General features: G+C 45.3%; 1 protein-coding gene across 1 annotated transcript in view; it reads right to left on the bottom strand.

Moving 5' to 3' along the window:
- The window catches only part of LOC310792249 (uncharacterized protein), a gene marked incomplete at its 3' end in the record, with an annotated part of 330,076 nt that overhangs the window by 213,130 nt on the left and 100,633 nt on the right, over positions 1-16,313 (bottom strand). The gene's annotated exons all lie outside the window — the stretch shown is intronic.

Below are 16,313 nucleotides of genomic sequence, written 5' to 3'. Positions count from 1 at the left end.
ATGCCTGTTTAAGAAGATGGCCTAGTGGGTAACGTGCACGGTTGACGTAGTAGGAAGGGAGTGTGTTTTTAGCCACAGACAGGGTGAGTTGCAGGATCCTAAGTGAGTAAAGGTACTATAGTTAGTAGGAAAAGAGCTTAGAACGTCACAGAGAGGGCGTGCATTACTGTATGTTATGAGTTAATTTGCCTTACTTGAAATTGCACGCTCTGCGATGTGACTATTGCGCATGTGCCACATTGCGATGACGATGCTGAAACGATATATTGTGCAGCCCTAGTATCTAGAAACGTGATGATGCAACGTAACGTATGGTTGGTTCAGAAATGTTGATACTGTGCATATCCCTCCAGAAAGGTACAATGCCAACGTTTTATTCTGGCGACCAGGCTGTGGAGAGATAGAACACAAACTGAAATAAAAGGGGGGGGAAATCCAAGAAAGAAACATCATGAAGAGAGAGAGATAAAGAAGGAGAGAGAGAGAGAGAGAGAGAGATGGGAGAGAGGGAGAGAGAGAGAGAGAGAGAGGAGAGAGAGAGAGAGAGAGAGAGATGGGAGAGAGAGAGGACAGAGAGAGAGAGAGAGGGGGGGAGAGAGAGAGAGGAAAGTCAGGGGGAAGACAAAGGGAATGTTGCCTGCAGTGTTTCTGGGTCGATGGGAGTTTCACTGGTACCACTGGGACACACACAGGTTACACACATCTCACACACACACACACACACACACACACACACACACACACACACACACACACACACACACACACACACACACACACACACACACAGTTGTGTGCTTGTACTTGTTCGTATGACAGGTACACACATTAATTTGATACGCACCCACAGCGTATAGAGCCCAGAATCCTTTGGGAAAGTCAAATCATATAGGCGCGCACACACACACACACACACACACACACACACACACACACACACACACACACACACACACACACACACACACACACACACACACACACACACACACACACACACACACACACACACACAGAGAACAGTACAAGGACATACCAAAGCATAATAGATCACTGCTACTCCATTTCTATCATGATGTGCAGTAGCTGCTGTGCTCACTATGAATATGAAGAAGTGCTGCAAAACAAACAGAATATTAGAATAAGAGACATTAGTACAGGAATGTGGATATGTGAAGTATAAATTACAGCAACGCTCTAATTCCCTGTGCATTACTGTAACTCACTGGTGTTTTATAAGGGACGGAGGGTTGTGTGTGTGTGTGTGTGTGTGTGTGCGCGAGCGCAGCGCGCGCGCGTGCGCGCGTGTGTGTGTGTGTGTGTATGTAAGAGGGGGGAGCTTGATGTGTATGTATACACAATGTGTGTGTGTGTGTGTATGTAGTGTGCTGTATACATGCAGTGTCTTTGATCTTTTCATGTTCATGTTCATGTATGATGAACTCCCACACACCAAATGTTTGAGTTTCATTTTTATACAGTTTGACATTTTGATTGTATCAGTAGGCTACATTAACTTCTAATTTAATAGTTTAAGCACTTATCTCATGGGCCCAGAGGGGGCATATGTCTAATTTAATACTCTCATATGTACGGATGATTACCCTTGTATTGTGTATTGTAGATTATTAAATGCTAGATGTGATTGCCGATCATGAATCACAGTTATTAGTCTGAATGATTTGGGCAATAATAATATTTTATTGCATTTTTTTTTTGCAACTTGATCTTGGCTGGCTGTTTCACTGTGGGGCATCTGCCAATACTCTCCAATCATTAAAGGGGCTTTAAGTAATCAATGCCTTTATTGATCTCTGTGGTGACCAGTACAAACTGCAGCTCCATCGCAGGTCTGCCACAGATGATGCTGGCCTGTCACATGTTCAAACTAGAGAGGAGTCAACGAGCTAATTAGAACAGAGATCCAACTGAAACGAGCTCATATATCACCATGCAGAATACTAGAAGAACTAGAAATATCATTTCTAGTTCTTCTAGTATTCTTCTAGTATTGGCTTTTTAGCCAAAATGTGTTGGTTTAGGATGGATTTGAAATTTCCATTGAGTGGGAGTTTTTGCTCTAAACGGGACAGAAAGTGAGTTTTGAAAGTCAGAAATCTCAGTAAAAAATATCTGTCAAAAATATCATTATTGCTATTAATGTAATCAACAAACCCTGCAGATATATTATGGTCATTTTGTGCTATGGGTCGGTAAACATCTTTTTTCTCTTTACCTTTTTTCAGAATTTTCTCCCATTTTCCCCCCAGTTGTACTTTAGAAAATCACAATACCTGATTTATACACATTTTGGGGTGCGGTCCCTCCTGCATCTTCTCCTCCCCACCCAAATATTAGCATTTAATCTTCCAGCAGATGTTCATCTCAGAGGAGACACCAACGACACGACATGCTTCCACACAAGCAGACGCTCTCACGCCTCCTTTCCTCACACTCAAATATTTGTGTTTAATTCGTGGACAGATGTGTACGTCTCTTAGAGGGCCGTGGGGGGTACAGAGGTAATTTCACGGCTCAGTAACGCCAACAGGAAGTCTGTCTCGAGACGCCGGGATGATGCCTCCCTCACGCCGGCGATGGAGGCGCGGGGGAGGTCGGCGAGGGAGCGAGGACGCCGTAAAACACACGAGGGAGGAGGAGAGAGGAGGAGAGAGAGATGGAGGGGATGGAGAGAGGTGTAGGTGTCATTCACTGAAACCCCTGGAGCAAGGCTGGGGAATAACAGCAGAAAAACAGATACACCATTGTGGTTCTCAGATTATTACCTTTAACTGCTTCTTCCTCATTGCCCACAGTGTCTGTTTACTCTGTATTGGGGACAGATGAGTGTCAAATGCACTTGGAGTAAATGGGATTGATGGCAATGCAACTTTGAAAGGAATGGGGAGATTGAGACAGGGATGAATGGAAGGATGGCCAGATAGTGCTGATAGATTCACAGAGAGCCAGGAGGCAAGCTATTCTGCTGAGGAATTAAGCAGACAAAACAGAGAGAGAGAGGGGGAGAGAGGGAGAGGGAGAGGGAGATATGGAGGGGTGTGCTGGTAGTTATAAAATGGATTGTTTTTCGGGCTAAGCATCACTTGAAGCCGCGATGAACCAGCTGATAAATGCACACCTTTGACAGCATAACAGTTAATTTAAGTACTAATGCACTACTTGAAAATGACCTCATAAAAGGTGCTGCACACACACTATCTGTAAGCACACATATTTCTCAGCACAGGGATAACCTTCAGTTCTTACTATTCAATTGTCTTAAATGCCAGACCTGTGTTACCTCTGCATGCCTCTTAACATTCCAACATCTCTTTAACGGCTATTTTTTGCTCATCTTTTACATTTTCTATCCCACGGTTTTAATTCTGACTGTGTTTATACGCGTGAATCACAATTAAATATATTTCTAAATCAGTTTTGCCAAAGCTCTCAGGCTCATTCACTAACGTTCAGTTCCAAACAGGATCAATGGAAAACCGTCACTGTGAATCAGAAGCATTTTGGAATGTTGCTCAAAACGCTCAAATCAGGCTGGAAACATGAAAGAATTTCTGTTCATCAAATCCGCTCTCTGTAGTCTGTACACAAGAGGTTTCCACTCCACAATGAATCTAAAGCCTCCTGTCAATCAGGTCTGGGTATTGGCAAGGACCTCACGATACGATACCTACCACGATACAGTGCGATACAATACATATTGCGATATATTGCAATACTCTACATAATTTACTGAAAATTTAAAAATAGAGCTGAAAATACAACACGCTGTTTGTGCACCACCCAGGTAGTGTAATAATATGTACATCACTTTATATTAATAACTTAGTGGACAAATCGAGTCAAAACTACTGAGTGTTGAGTGTCTTACTGAACGCACTGAAATAAAAAGTATTCTTATTGTGTCACTGAACAGACGGCTGTGCAAAAAAATCAATATGACGATATATCACAATATTTTTCTGGGATATTGCGCTCTTCTTTACTGGGAGTAACTCAGATATCATTTGAAATGAAACAAGATGTGAGAAAAATAGCTCATATCTCGTAACGTGATAAAAGCTTTGATCTAGAAAATGTCAATGACATTTCCCTCTTTATCAAGCTGGAAAACCATGGGTCCAAACCTTCAAATCCGCCCACTCCACCGGCTTGAGTTTTGGCTGCTTGCGGTCTGGCATCGTGCCATGCAACCATCCTCGGTTGACAAAAAAATTATTAGCCAATCAGCGCAGAGGGGGTCTAACGATTAACCAATCAGCATCAATAAATAGTGGGACTAACACCATTGTCAAGCTGTTTCCTGTTGTCAAGCAGTTGTCAAGTGCGCTGAGAAGTAATAACAACAATGGTGGCCACCACAGAAGAGATAGACAATGCTATCGAGGCTGTTTTAAATGGATTAAAAGCACCAATTACTTTGAAATCCGAACAGCACTCTGCTTGGAAGACATTTATTCAAGGGGGAGATGATTTTGTGTTTGCTCTCCCGAGTGGATTAGATCCAGGCCGATACGTTGGGCTCTAGTGATTGGTCCAGGCCGATACTTTGGGCTCTAGTGATTGGTCCAGGCCGATACGTTGGGCTCTAGTGATTGGTCCAGGCCGATACGTTGGGCTCTAGTCATTGGTCAGGGGGGATTCCCCTCATGGAGATGGGTTGGAGTGGAGGCGATGTCAGATTAGAAGATGGAAATGGGGTATAAGGAGTTGACAGTTCAGTCTGATATCAGAAAAGCATGGACAGTGATGGAAACCAGGAAGGACACACAAAGCTCCAGTCAGGCTGGAACTGGCTTTTAAACCCTCTCTTCAATTCAGTAAGAAAAGCTCTTTAGCTCTGCCAGTGTGCCAGAGGAGCAGTCTGCAGACACAACAGAAGAAAGGAGAGGTCTGCCAATGTGCCAGAGGAGCAGTCTGCAGACGAACAGGAGAGAGGAGAGGAGAGTTGAAGGGAGGGAGCAGACGCTCCCTCCCTTGGGGCTGTAGCTCAGGAGGTAGAGCGGGTTGTCCACTAATTGCTTTGGATGAAAGATGGTGGTTCGATTCCCGCCTCCTCCAGTCTGCGTGTCGAAGTGTCCTTGGGCAAGATACTGAACCCCAAAATGCTCCCGATGGTGTGCCAGCACCCTGCGTGGTAGCCTGCCGCCATCGGTGTATGAATGGGTGAATGTAGCTACTGATTGTAAAGCGCTATATAAATGCAGGCCATTTACCATTTACTATTTACCAGACGAACAGGAGAGAGGAGAAGAGAGGAGAGGAGAGGAGTCATGGATGTGATGAATGGATGGATCAATAAATACAGATGATAGAGACACTAGAGATCCACTAGTCAGCTGGGAAATAATAGTAAGTGCAGACATGACAGGGAAGAAGAAATAAGATGATAAATGAAGACACATTAGCACTCCCACTGTGATGCAGTGTGACATCATCACTCCCACTGTGATGCAGTGTGACATCACTCCCACTGTGATGCAGTGTGACATCAGTAGAATTCAGCTGGAAAAATAAATGTTCAGACGTGGAGGTTCAGGTTGCCTTTTGGAAGTATGGGAATGTATATGGATCACTTACATGTACGCATTTGCTTACAGTTGCTGCTTACAGTTACTGATGTTTGAGCTTGCAGTGATCTCTTACTTGACTACCTGGATAACTACATATGATATATGAACTCTATATATACTGTAGATCTATATCTATATAGATATAGATCTATATCTACAGTATATATCAATGAAGAGAAGGAGACAGAGAGAGAGAGACGGAGACGACAGATGGATGGACGATGGATGCAGGTCAAGTGCAGAGTAGATACGTGCAGTGATGGATGGAACGCCTGAGGCACCGTCTACTGTACTGTACAGTATGTCCCAACAGGGAGGCAGAGAGGTGTCTACTGTAGGGCTGGGCGATATGACCAAAATCTCATATCCCGATGTAGGTCATTTCATATCCCGATACCGATATACTGTATATCACGATATAGCATATTTTCTGTAAATTCAATTTATAGTTTATATAAAATGACCACATGGCCATTTATTTATGTAGCAGTTAAACTAGTTAAAATGTTGTCAAACCTCACAAAGCATACATGCATTCAGAATACAGATAAGCATGGCTATTCTTTACAACACAAATAATAATAATTAGTTGCAGGGCAGTAGAATGAAACACAAACTGAACCACACCACCAGTTCGATTTTCAAAGAGGACACTAGCATTTGCTATTGATGTGTTTGATTTAAGCACTAATTTGGAATCATATCTAAAAGCGGCCACTAGGCGGCGGTATGTCTTTAGTCAACGTCAAAATACCTACATGTTCAGTAGAAGAAGAATAAAACGGTAGAAGAAGAACAACGTTAACCAACACAACTCACCCAGGGAAAGCTAAAAGCTAAAGCTAATGATAGACGTTTTGTTGTCGGCCCTCAAGGGATTTCCTTGGGATGGTGAGAGGATGGGAGGAGATGTTTTGCCAGGTTTAACGTTAGGAGGACACACGCAAATATGGATCAAATGCGGACTTAACACAGCGCAAATGCCTGGGTAGACTAGGCGGACGGAGTGGAGGTAACATCTCCCTGCTCTTTAGCCTACTCACCGGCTGATTTGTGCCACTTATAAAGGGACACAAGGGGCTTGTTGACACAGAGTCTGGTGCGTGTGTGGACAGAGTGTGATTTGCAACACAACGATATAAAAGATAGAGCATCATATGAGACGAAATACATTTTCTATCGTCCAGACGAAATATATCGTCATATCGCCCAGCCCTAGTCTACTGTACTGTACAGTATGTCCCAACAGGGAGGCAGAGAGGGAGGGGTTACTCAGGTGTCTGTGGGGAGACACCCTGTGGGAAACAGGGAGACAAAGAGAAGGACAGAGAAGACATGGCAGGTTGATGCAGACCACAGTGCTGTCTGTCCCCCGTCTTGTCTTGGCCATTAAAAGGTTTGTTCCATTAAGAGCATTAAGAGCATTAAAAGCTGCCTGGAGTGCTGATTACCTCACCTGTGGGGATGCACGGCCACTGAATTCAGTCTGCTGGGAACACACACACACACACACACACACACACACACACACACACACACACACACACACACACACACACACACACACACACACACACACAGGACTGTGTATGTGTACTGTGTCATTTATTAGTTTGTGTGTATTTGTGCCTACTTAACTCATTCAGTGCCAGCCACTTTTGGAGAACGGATGCTCCCAGTGCCAGAGTTTTCAGAGCGTTTTCAGTGATTTCTCGAGGCCCACAGAATATTGTGTGATATTACTATGTAAACACCGAACACGCACAAGAACGAGCTGGCTCTATTGTATCATCAGCAAAAAAAAGTTTATTGATACCATTTTCCGTTCTTTAGTTATGAGCCGGAGAAGATAGGTTGTTTTCAGCGTTTTCAGGCTTTTCAAATTATTATCTGAGATAATCCGCCTTTTGTGAAATGCAGCATTTCAAGCACATTCACTGAGTCTGAAGATAATATTTTCTGATGTAGTGACGTAGTTGTTGTGTGATGCCCTGCGTGCACCACCCCCCTCCCCCCCTCCCCCCGTAAACTCCTCCCCACACTGCACACAGCCTCACGCAACCATTATATTTTCGGAGTGCTGCGTTTGTGTGCTGCTGTCGGCTCTCAGCGCTACAGCAGGGAAGAGCCAACCCGGATTGCTGAATGGTTTGGCGTCAGGGGCTGCTTTCCTGTCTGCTAATCGGGTGGAGAAACTATACAGACAGACAGACAGACAGACAGGGACAGAGGGGCTCAGTTGTGAGCGCGGATTGACTCCTGTTCGGAGCCAATGTCAGCTCCCGCGACAGAGCAAATGGCTCTGGGAGCATGCATCGGGTTGTCTTTGATCCACGGCTTTTAGGCTGTTTCTCGGACCTGTCTCTAATCTGGACTGCACCGAGCAAGCACTGTCGCCACCTAATGAGTCCGTAAAATAGGTTATACACCTCCAATAGCTACTATAGTTGTACAGGAGCTGCGGAAGGCTTTGATCGACGTCCCACCGTCAAAAAACGCATTGGACGTCGAAGGACGTCCGTGGCATTCTACGTCACTATTTAATTGGACGTCGAAGGACGTCCATGGCATTCAATGAGTTAATGTGCACGCGCGCGCGTGTGTGTGTGTGTGTGTGTGTGTGTGTGTGTGTGTGTGTGTGTGTGTGTGTCTGTAAAGTGGAAGGGTGGCAGTTCCCATTGATAGCCTTATACATGGACCACTTGAATTGCTCTCCAGAGTTCTCTGTGTGTGTTTCTGCAATATTGCTTTATAAAAGTGTGTGTGTGTGTGTGTGTGTGTATGTGTGTGTGTGTGTGTGCGTGTGTGTGTGTGTATCAGACTGTGAGTGATGCGTAGCAGTTCCCAGCTCTTGGATGACACATGAATTATGAATGGTAATGTCAGAGTGCATCTCTCTGCTCACTAGAGCATTGTGCTGTCTGCTCCACATGGAGGGAGTTACAGTACAGTCCACCTACTGGAAAACACACACACATGCACACGCACGCACGCACACACACGCACGCACACGCGCACACACACACACGCACACACACACGCACACACACACACACACGCACACGCACACACACGCACACACGCACGCACACACACACACACACGCACATGCACGCACAGACACACACGCGCACGCACGCGCACGCACACACGCGCACGCACGCATGCGCACACACACACACACACACACACACACACACACACACACACACACACACACACACACACACACACACAGGCAGAGAGCTCAACCAATCTGAACCTGAAAGCTTATGTACAGCTAGCTAGTACAAATGAAAAAGGCCAAAAAAATTACTAATAAAATAACAATCCATGCGGCGCACAATTGGGCGATCTACTGGCGAGCCTGCATCATTGTCAGGCAAAATAACCCAAAGAGGCTGCAGGCGGCAGCCAAATCAATGAAAAGCATTTAAATCTTTGAAGAGTGGAGAGCTGAGTGCCCTGGACTTGAATATGTTCACACTTTGCTAACTGAAAGGCCATCATGCTGTTGAATGCAGGAGGTGAGCTGGTAAACGTCCTATAAACGTGCTCATTCTTCACCTCTGAATGTGAGTTTGTTTTTAGTGTAGCAGCTTCCAGTCTGACCTCTCTGCATCATATATGAGCTGCTGCACCTGCTGTGTCAGTCACAACATGCTGAATTCACATGTGAATGTCACACAGCTGTGTGAATGTGAATTGAGTTGAATTGAATTGGAATTACAGTGAACTGAATTGAATTGTCTTTACTCCCTAAACATTGTGAATCATGTAAAAGACAGTCAAAGAAATCAAACACAACCTTAATGTACAGCGATTACATGCCACACCTCCTGAAAGCATCCTTTAACATTCACTGTTAAATGTCATCAGCATCATCTCCAACCGCTTATCTGGGATCGGGTCGCGGAGTGTAGCGGTTCCAGCAGGGGACGCCAAACCTCCCTCTCCTCCCTGGCCACATTAGCCAGCTCTGACTGGGCGTTCCCGAGGCGTTCCCACAGCTGAAAGATTCCACATTCAAGCTGAAAATGTGTACACGTACAGTAGATTGTTTCTGGTAACACGGCCTATATTTCTTCATCAGAACAGCACAGTTGACCTTGTTCGTTTGAAATGACGACAGACGAGAGGCAAACACTGCAGTGATTTATGACGCAGTGCTGTGGAGCTGATAGATGAAGTGACAGCTCATTGGTAGTCCTCCCTGCCTGCAGGGGGCAGCCCTGCCTGCAGGTCCGGGGAAGGGATACATAGAGTTGTGTTTGTGTACAGAATCACAATGATGCTGTGATTCTGCCATGTCACTGAAAGGCTCGTCTTTCACAGTGTTTCTCAGTTGAACAGCTCCAAAGATCCACAGAGAAAATCACATCTAACAGAGACCATGAAGTCTGCACACACACATATATATATATATATGTTTAGAGCCGCAGCACTGTCTTTTGGTGAGTCAGCCCATGAGATATATCGGCGGTTTTACCCCACTCGCGCGCCAGCCATTTAACATTTTGTGGGCGTTCCCAGACATGCGGACTGTCTCTATAACTATCTAGATGGGTCACCGCAGGCTCCGCCAATTCTAACAACTGGTAGCAGCAAGTCTCTTAACTCATTGAGTGCCAGCCACTTTTGGAGAACGGACGCTCCCAGTGCCAGAGTTTCAGAGCTTTTTTCAGTGATTTCTCGAGGCCCACAGAATATTGTGTGATATTACTATGTAAACAATGAACACGCAAAAAGAACGATGAGACTCTTTTCTATCATCAGCAAAAACAGGTTTATTGATATCATTTTCCGTTCTTTAGTTATCAGCCGGAGAAGATAGCTTGATTTAACAAAAAAGAGCAGTTTTTTTCTAGAAGCTGAGATAATGGCCCTTTTGTGAAATTAAACATTTCAAACACATCACTGACTCTGAAGCTAATTTTCTGATGTAGTCACACCTCAAAAATAATTTCCTTCAATAAAACAGTGAAGGCCAGGGAATTTTGTTTGGCAGAATAATATTTTTAGCTGCAACCAGCAGCGCTGGCCCCTGCGTGCGCTGCTGGTTGCAGCTTCTTGCTGATCTTGATTTGCTGCTGGTGGGCATCGGATATTCTGGCTTGCGTTTGCCAACCCTGTCCTGCTGCCTGGGTCTGTCTGGGTCAGTGTTGTGTGCTGCTCTGCGTGCCCCCCCCCCCCCCCCCCTCCCCCCCCCCCGCCCCGCCCCGCCTCAACTGCACACTCCTCCTGTATGGGAGGTGGCTCTCTGCTGAGTTTGCTCTGTCTGCACTGTGAAGGGTGCGCGTCGGCGACATCCAGCTTTTTCCGCGTGTGTTTGTCACCGGCTACTACTGTATGCTTCCAGTTGAGAATAATAACGGCTGCGAATGGGCTGTGCAGCGGACATGGAGGAGCTCAATTGTGGGAGCAGATTGGCTGCTGCCTGCTGCAGGCACATCTAACGTTAAAACGCTTCATGCATATCGATGCATACGGATGCGATGCGATTTCCGTTTCCCCAACGACTTATTCTCTGTTTTTCTCTGCCTTTCTGTTAACCTGGAGAGCACTGTCGCCACCTAAGGGTTCTGTAAAATAGGTTATAGACCTCCAATAGCTATAATATTTGTACAGGAGAGGCAGAAGGCTTTGATCGACGCCCCACCGTCAAAAAACGCAATTGACGAACATGTCCGTCCTTGGCACTCTACGTTACTATTTGAAATGACGAACATGTCCGTCCATGGCACTCAATGAGTTAAATGCAAATGGTTATGTGATCACCTCTCCCCAAGTCTCATTACTCCCCCCCGCCCCCACTTGTTTTCTTCTTCAAGCAGGCTTTAAGCGGGGTTAGTGCTGACCTAGCAAGCTCACTTGAAATAGAGATTGTGAGTTCCCCAAACTCCACACAAACCACACATATAAACGCAAAGCTGCCCCTTTTTAGCTCAATACAGTTGAAACTAAGATATTCCATTAAAAACAACTTTTTCTAGCCACAGATTAGCTACTACATCAATGAACTTCACATTTAGCTTCAGCTAATCGCTCCCTGCTAATGCCTCCCACACACTAGAGGATAAAAGGCCCGATTTAATGCCCGATTCCCCTCGGGGGGGCGTGGCCCGATTCGAGGCTAGTCTCAACCGATTTTTTGTCAAAATAATTGTCAAGTGTCTGGTGTCAATAAATTATTGATTGAATCGGAGCCTGCCCGATCTCGAATCGGGCATATCAAACATGTTTGATATTTACGATGGCTGTCTCCCGACGGAACCCGCAATAGCCAATGAGAGCGAGCAGACCGGGACGCGTCGACGCGTCATACCCGGATGTTAATGCAGCGCTACGAGTTGTGGCAACAGCAGTGCCATGTAGCTCCTCTCTCCCCAGCATCCTCACAGCTTAAAACAGGGTGGACAGCGGCGGAGGGCTCTCCAAACATGTGCCGAGCGGAGCGGTTTGTTTGCTTCAAGGGAGTGGATATGCTGTAATATGAGCTCTCAGACAGGACGTTGTTTTAGCTCATTTTGCGAGGGTGTCCGCGCTGCTTGAAGTGGACCCGCCGCTCGGTGCATGTTTGGAGAGCCATCTGCTGTTGTCTGTGTGAAAAAAATGCCGTTTTGTGGGATATAAACAGCCTACAGTCTAGTTGCTGGAATCGCTGTGAGTCGGTACTTCAAACGGTTGGTGTGTGGTCTCGCAGTCTGGCCGAATCGTCTAGTGTGTGCGTTCAGGCGATTTTAATGTTAAAATCTGATGAAATTGTCCTTATGTCTGTGGTCTCTCATGTTTTTAAAATCGGTTAAGATTTGAAAATCCTCTAGTGTGTAGGCAGCATAACATGAGTTCCTGTTGCCATTGCCAAATCTCGTGAGAGTGTGTTGCTGAGACAGAGACGGGTCTTGAACAAGCTTATTTTTCTCCTGATCTGTCTGATTGAAAAATGCCATTTTAGTGTCAGAATATTCTGAAGATATGTGGCTTCGGAGAATGGGCCGAATATTTACTTTCATCAATATGGAGGAGAAGGGATCTGTCATAATCTGAGATCACGTTGACTCCAATAGACTCAGACCTGCTGAAAATATCTTAGTGGCCGTGGAAAGCCACATGCCAGAATGACAGGAAGTGAGTTGAAGTTGGGCCGTCTTCCTTGAAATCCCATCGTCTTTGGCACAGCGGCTAGGGCTAGAGCTACATGTAGCTAGGGCTAGAGCTACAGCTACATGTAGCTAGGGCTAGAGCTACATGTAGCTAGGGCTAGAGCTACATGTAGCTAGGGCTAGAGCTACATGTAGCTAGGGCTAGAGCTACATGTAGCTAGGGCTAGAGCTACAGCTACATGTAGCTAGGGCTAGAGCTACATGTAGCTAGGGCTAGAGCTACATGTAGCTAGGGCTAGAGCTACATGTAGCTAGGGCTAGAGCTACAGCTACATGTAGCTCTAGACCTAGCTACATGTAGCTAGGGCTAGAGCTACAGCTACATGTAGCTAGAGCTACAGCTACATGTAGCTAGGGCTAGAGCTACATGTAGCTAGGGCTAGAGCTACATGTAAACGTTAAGTCTGACTGACGTGTGTTCATAAATAAAGTCACAAGTAAGCAAGTCTAATGCTTTAATCGTCCATTCTGTATGCACACACACACACACACACACACACACACACACACACACACACACACACACACTGCAGCTCGCTGTGTACCGGCCTCCCTCTGCAACGGCGCCGCTCAACCCGACTGAGCACATTAACTCAGACAGACTCGCACTCGGGTTTGCAGTGGCAGGTCATTTGTAAAACACACATGTAGCTACTGTATACGGGCGGACATGGTGTGTGTGTGCGTGTGCGTGCGTGTGCATGTGTGTGTGTGTGTGTGCGTGCGTGTGTGTTTGCCCATGCGTTACACTGAAACATGTAAAAGCATGTGCACTCAGAGGCCCAAAGACATGCCTATAAGCACAAACTGCTAAACATATGTTAACGTGTGCAGCAGAGACCTATACTGTACTGTAGGCTGCTTTCTCCCTGGGAATGATTGCCCCGTGTCTGAGTAAGATTGCCCTCCCTCCCCTCTACCCTGCTAGTCAGCTTTCACATTACACATTTCTTCCGTGCCCGTGGTTCGGTACGGTTGGCGTTCACACTCGCAAGTGTTCCACGCCCGGGCACATTCACATCACTCATCAAAGGAACCGGACCTGGGCTCATTATTTGGGCGCAAGTGTGCTCAGAAACGGTCCCGGGTCCCCAGTGTGAAAGTAGCATTACAGACTTACTGTCGGTCTCTCTCCCTCCCTCCCTCCCTCTCTCTCTGTCTTGCTCACTCGCTGGCACGCACATGCACGCGCTCGCGCACGCGCACACACACACACACACACACACACACACACACACACACACACACACACACACACACACACACACACACACACACACACACACACACACTCGAATGTGCCTGCCTGATGTGCTATTATTAGCCATAATAACATATATTTTATGACTGAGAACACCTACAGTATAATTTCCCCTCTCCTCTCTTTCTCCTGGTCTTTCCTCCCTTATCCCTATCCTCTTTTCTCCCTTCTTCTTCTTCTTCTGCTTCTTCATTCTTCTTCTTCTGCTTCTTCATTCTTCTTCTTCTTCTTCTTCTTCATTCTTCTTCTTCTTCTTCTTCATTCTTCTTCTTCTTCTTCTTCTTCTTCTTCTTCTTCTACTACGTCTTCGTCTTCTTCTTCTTCTTCTTCTTCTTCTTCTTCTTCTTCTTCTTCTTCTCCTCATCTCCCTCCTCCCCCTCCCAGCCTCTCTTCTCTTCTCCTTCCTCATTAATCTACTGTCCTCCTTTCTCCCCTCTCTCCCTCTCTCTTTCTCACTTCTCCTCCCTCATCTTCTCTCCTTTTCTCTCCCTAGGGCTGCAACTCACACTTATTTTCATTATAGATTATTGTCTCCTGACCCGCTAATCGATTGGTCGTTTGGTCTATAAATGTAACAAAATGGTGAACAATGTTGATCACTTTTCCCCCAAAGCCCAAAAGGACGTCCTCAAATGTCGTAGAAGACTAAAGAAACCAGAAAATATTTACATTCAAGAAGCTCGAACTATATATATTTTTTTTCTTAAAAATTAGTCTAAACAATTAATAAATTCTAAAAAGATAGCTGCCCATTAATTTTGATCGACTAATAGATTAATTGACTCATCGTTTCTGCTATATCCCAAAATCTCTCTCCTTTTTCTCTTCTCTCCCTTTGTCTTTCTCGCTTCTGTTCTCTCTCTTTTCTCTTTTCTTTTCTCTCCCTCTCCCCTCGTCCTTTATTCCCTCCTCCTCACTTCGTCCCCCCTCTTCCTGGTTCCAAAGCGAGGCTGTGTGTGACATCATCAGTGTGCTGCCAGCCCGTTTGTTGTGATGTGGAAGTGTGACATCATCAGTGTGCTGCCTGCCAGCCCTGTTTGTTGTGATGTGGAAGTGTGACATCATCAGTGTGCTGCCTGCCAGCCCTGTTTGTTGTGATGTGGAAGTGTGACATCATCAGTGTGCTGCCTGCCAGCCCTGTTTGTTGTGATGTGGAAGTGTGACATCATCAGTGTGCTGCCTGCCAGCCCGTTTGTTGTGATGTGGAAGTGTGACATCATCAGTGTGCTGCCTGCCAGCCCTGTTTGTTGTGATGTGGAAGTGGAGACGTGGAAAAGGAGCCGAGCTGGCACTTCCCCCGCTGCTGCTGGCTCAGCTGCCACCGGTGCGCCGTGGTTGCTATGGCTACACCACCAGTGTGATGTCTGTTGCTATGGTTACGTGGCTCGTCTCCATGGACTGTCCCACAGCAGCTGTAAGCCTGGCAGGCAGAGAGACGGCCTCCACAGCACTGTCAAGTGATTGATTGTTTCATGCTGTGTTGCAGTACAAAGAGATTTATTCTGTACATTAGATATGCACATTTGGAGAGAAAAAATTAAAGAAAAAATAAGAGTCCTTCTCTTACAAAATGAGGTTTTAAAGGTTAGTAGCTAGCTTAATTCATTGTTTAACAAATTGATTGATCACTTTTATATATATTTTATACAGTGTTTGAATAGTTTCAGTCCAGGCCGTCACTCAGTGTTTGACTTTTTTTTTTTTTAATTAGGTAGTTAATTATGTTTTTGTAATATTGAGGCATAGTTAATTACCATCTATTATTGGCTAGGATAGAAAATAAAATAAAATAAAAATAATCGGGGGTTGCATTTGTTTCTGGCAGGCAGCTGTTGGAGTGTTTGCATTAGAAAGATACTGAACGTTGCTTGCACTCTATTTCAGATCAAATAAATTTTGTGTAAGCATTCTAATCAGTGCAGTCATGTATTTTTTTAATCTTTATTGTATGACATTCTACTTGCAGATATGTAAAAGTAGGTTCAACTACTTTTTCTTTTAGTAAACTGTATCACGTTTAGAGCATTGAGATTGAGAAATCATTCATATGTCGATGGTTTAAAGTAGCTTTGTTGCAGTTCCACTTTTTACAGTGTGAAATGACTGGTAGCTTGTAATACTGGTCTTACAGGAGCTTCCCCAAAACCAATGTTAGCAGTATTGGAAGTTGAAGTACTTCCTGTACGCTGCTTGAGTTAATGACATCTCATACATTGTACATCAGAGGAGAACAGCCGTGTTTTAGCCTCAGTTCATAAAACTGGGAAAACAAAGAGATGCCGCCTGAAGGAATTCAGT

This window comes from Poromitra crassiceps, assembly GCF_964638095.1.
Source record: "Poromitra crassiceps genome assembly, chromosome: 17".
Taxonomy (NCBI): domain Eukaryota; kingdom Metazoa; phylum Chordata; class Actinopteri; order Beryciformes; family Melamphaidae; genus Poromitra; species Poromitra crassiceps.
This window is presented reverse-complemented; position numbering and strand designations above follow the sequence as displayed.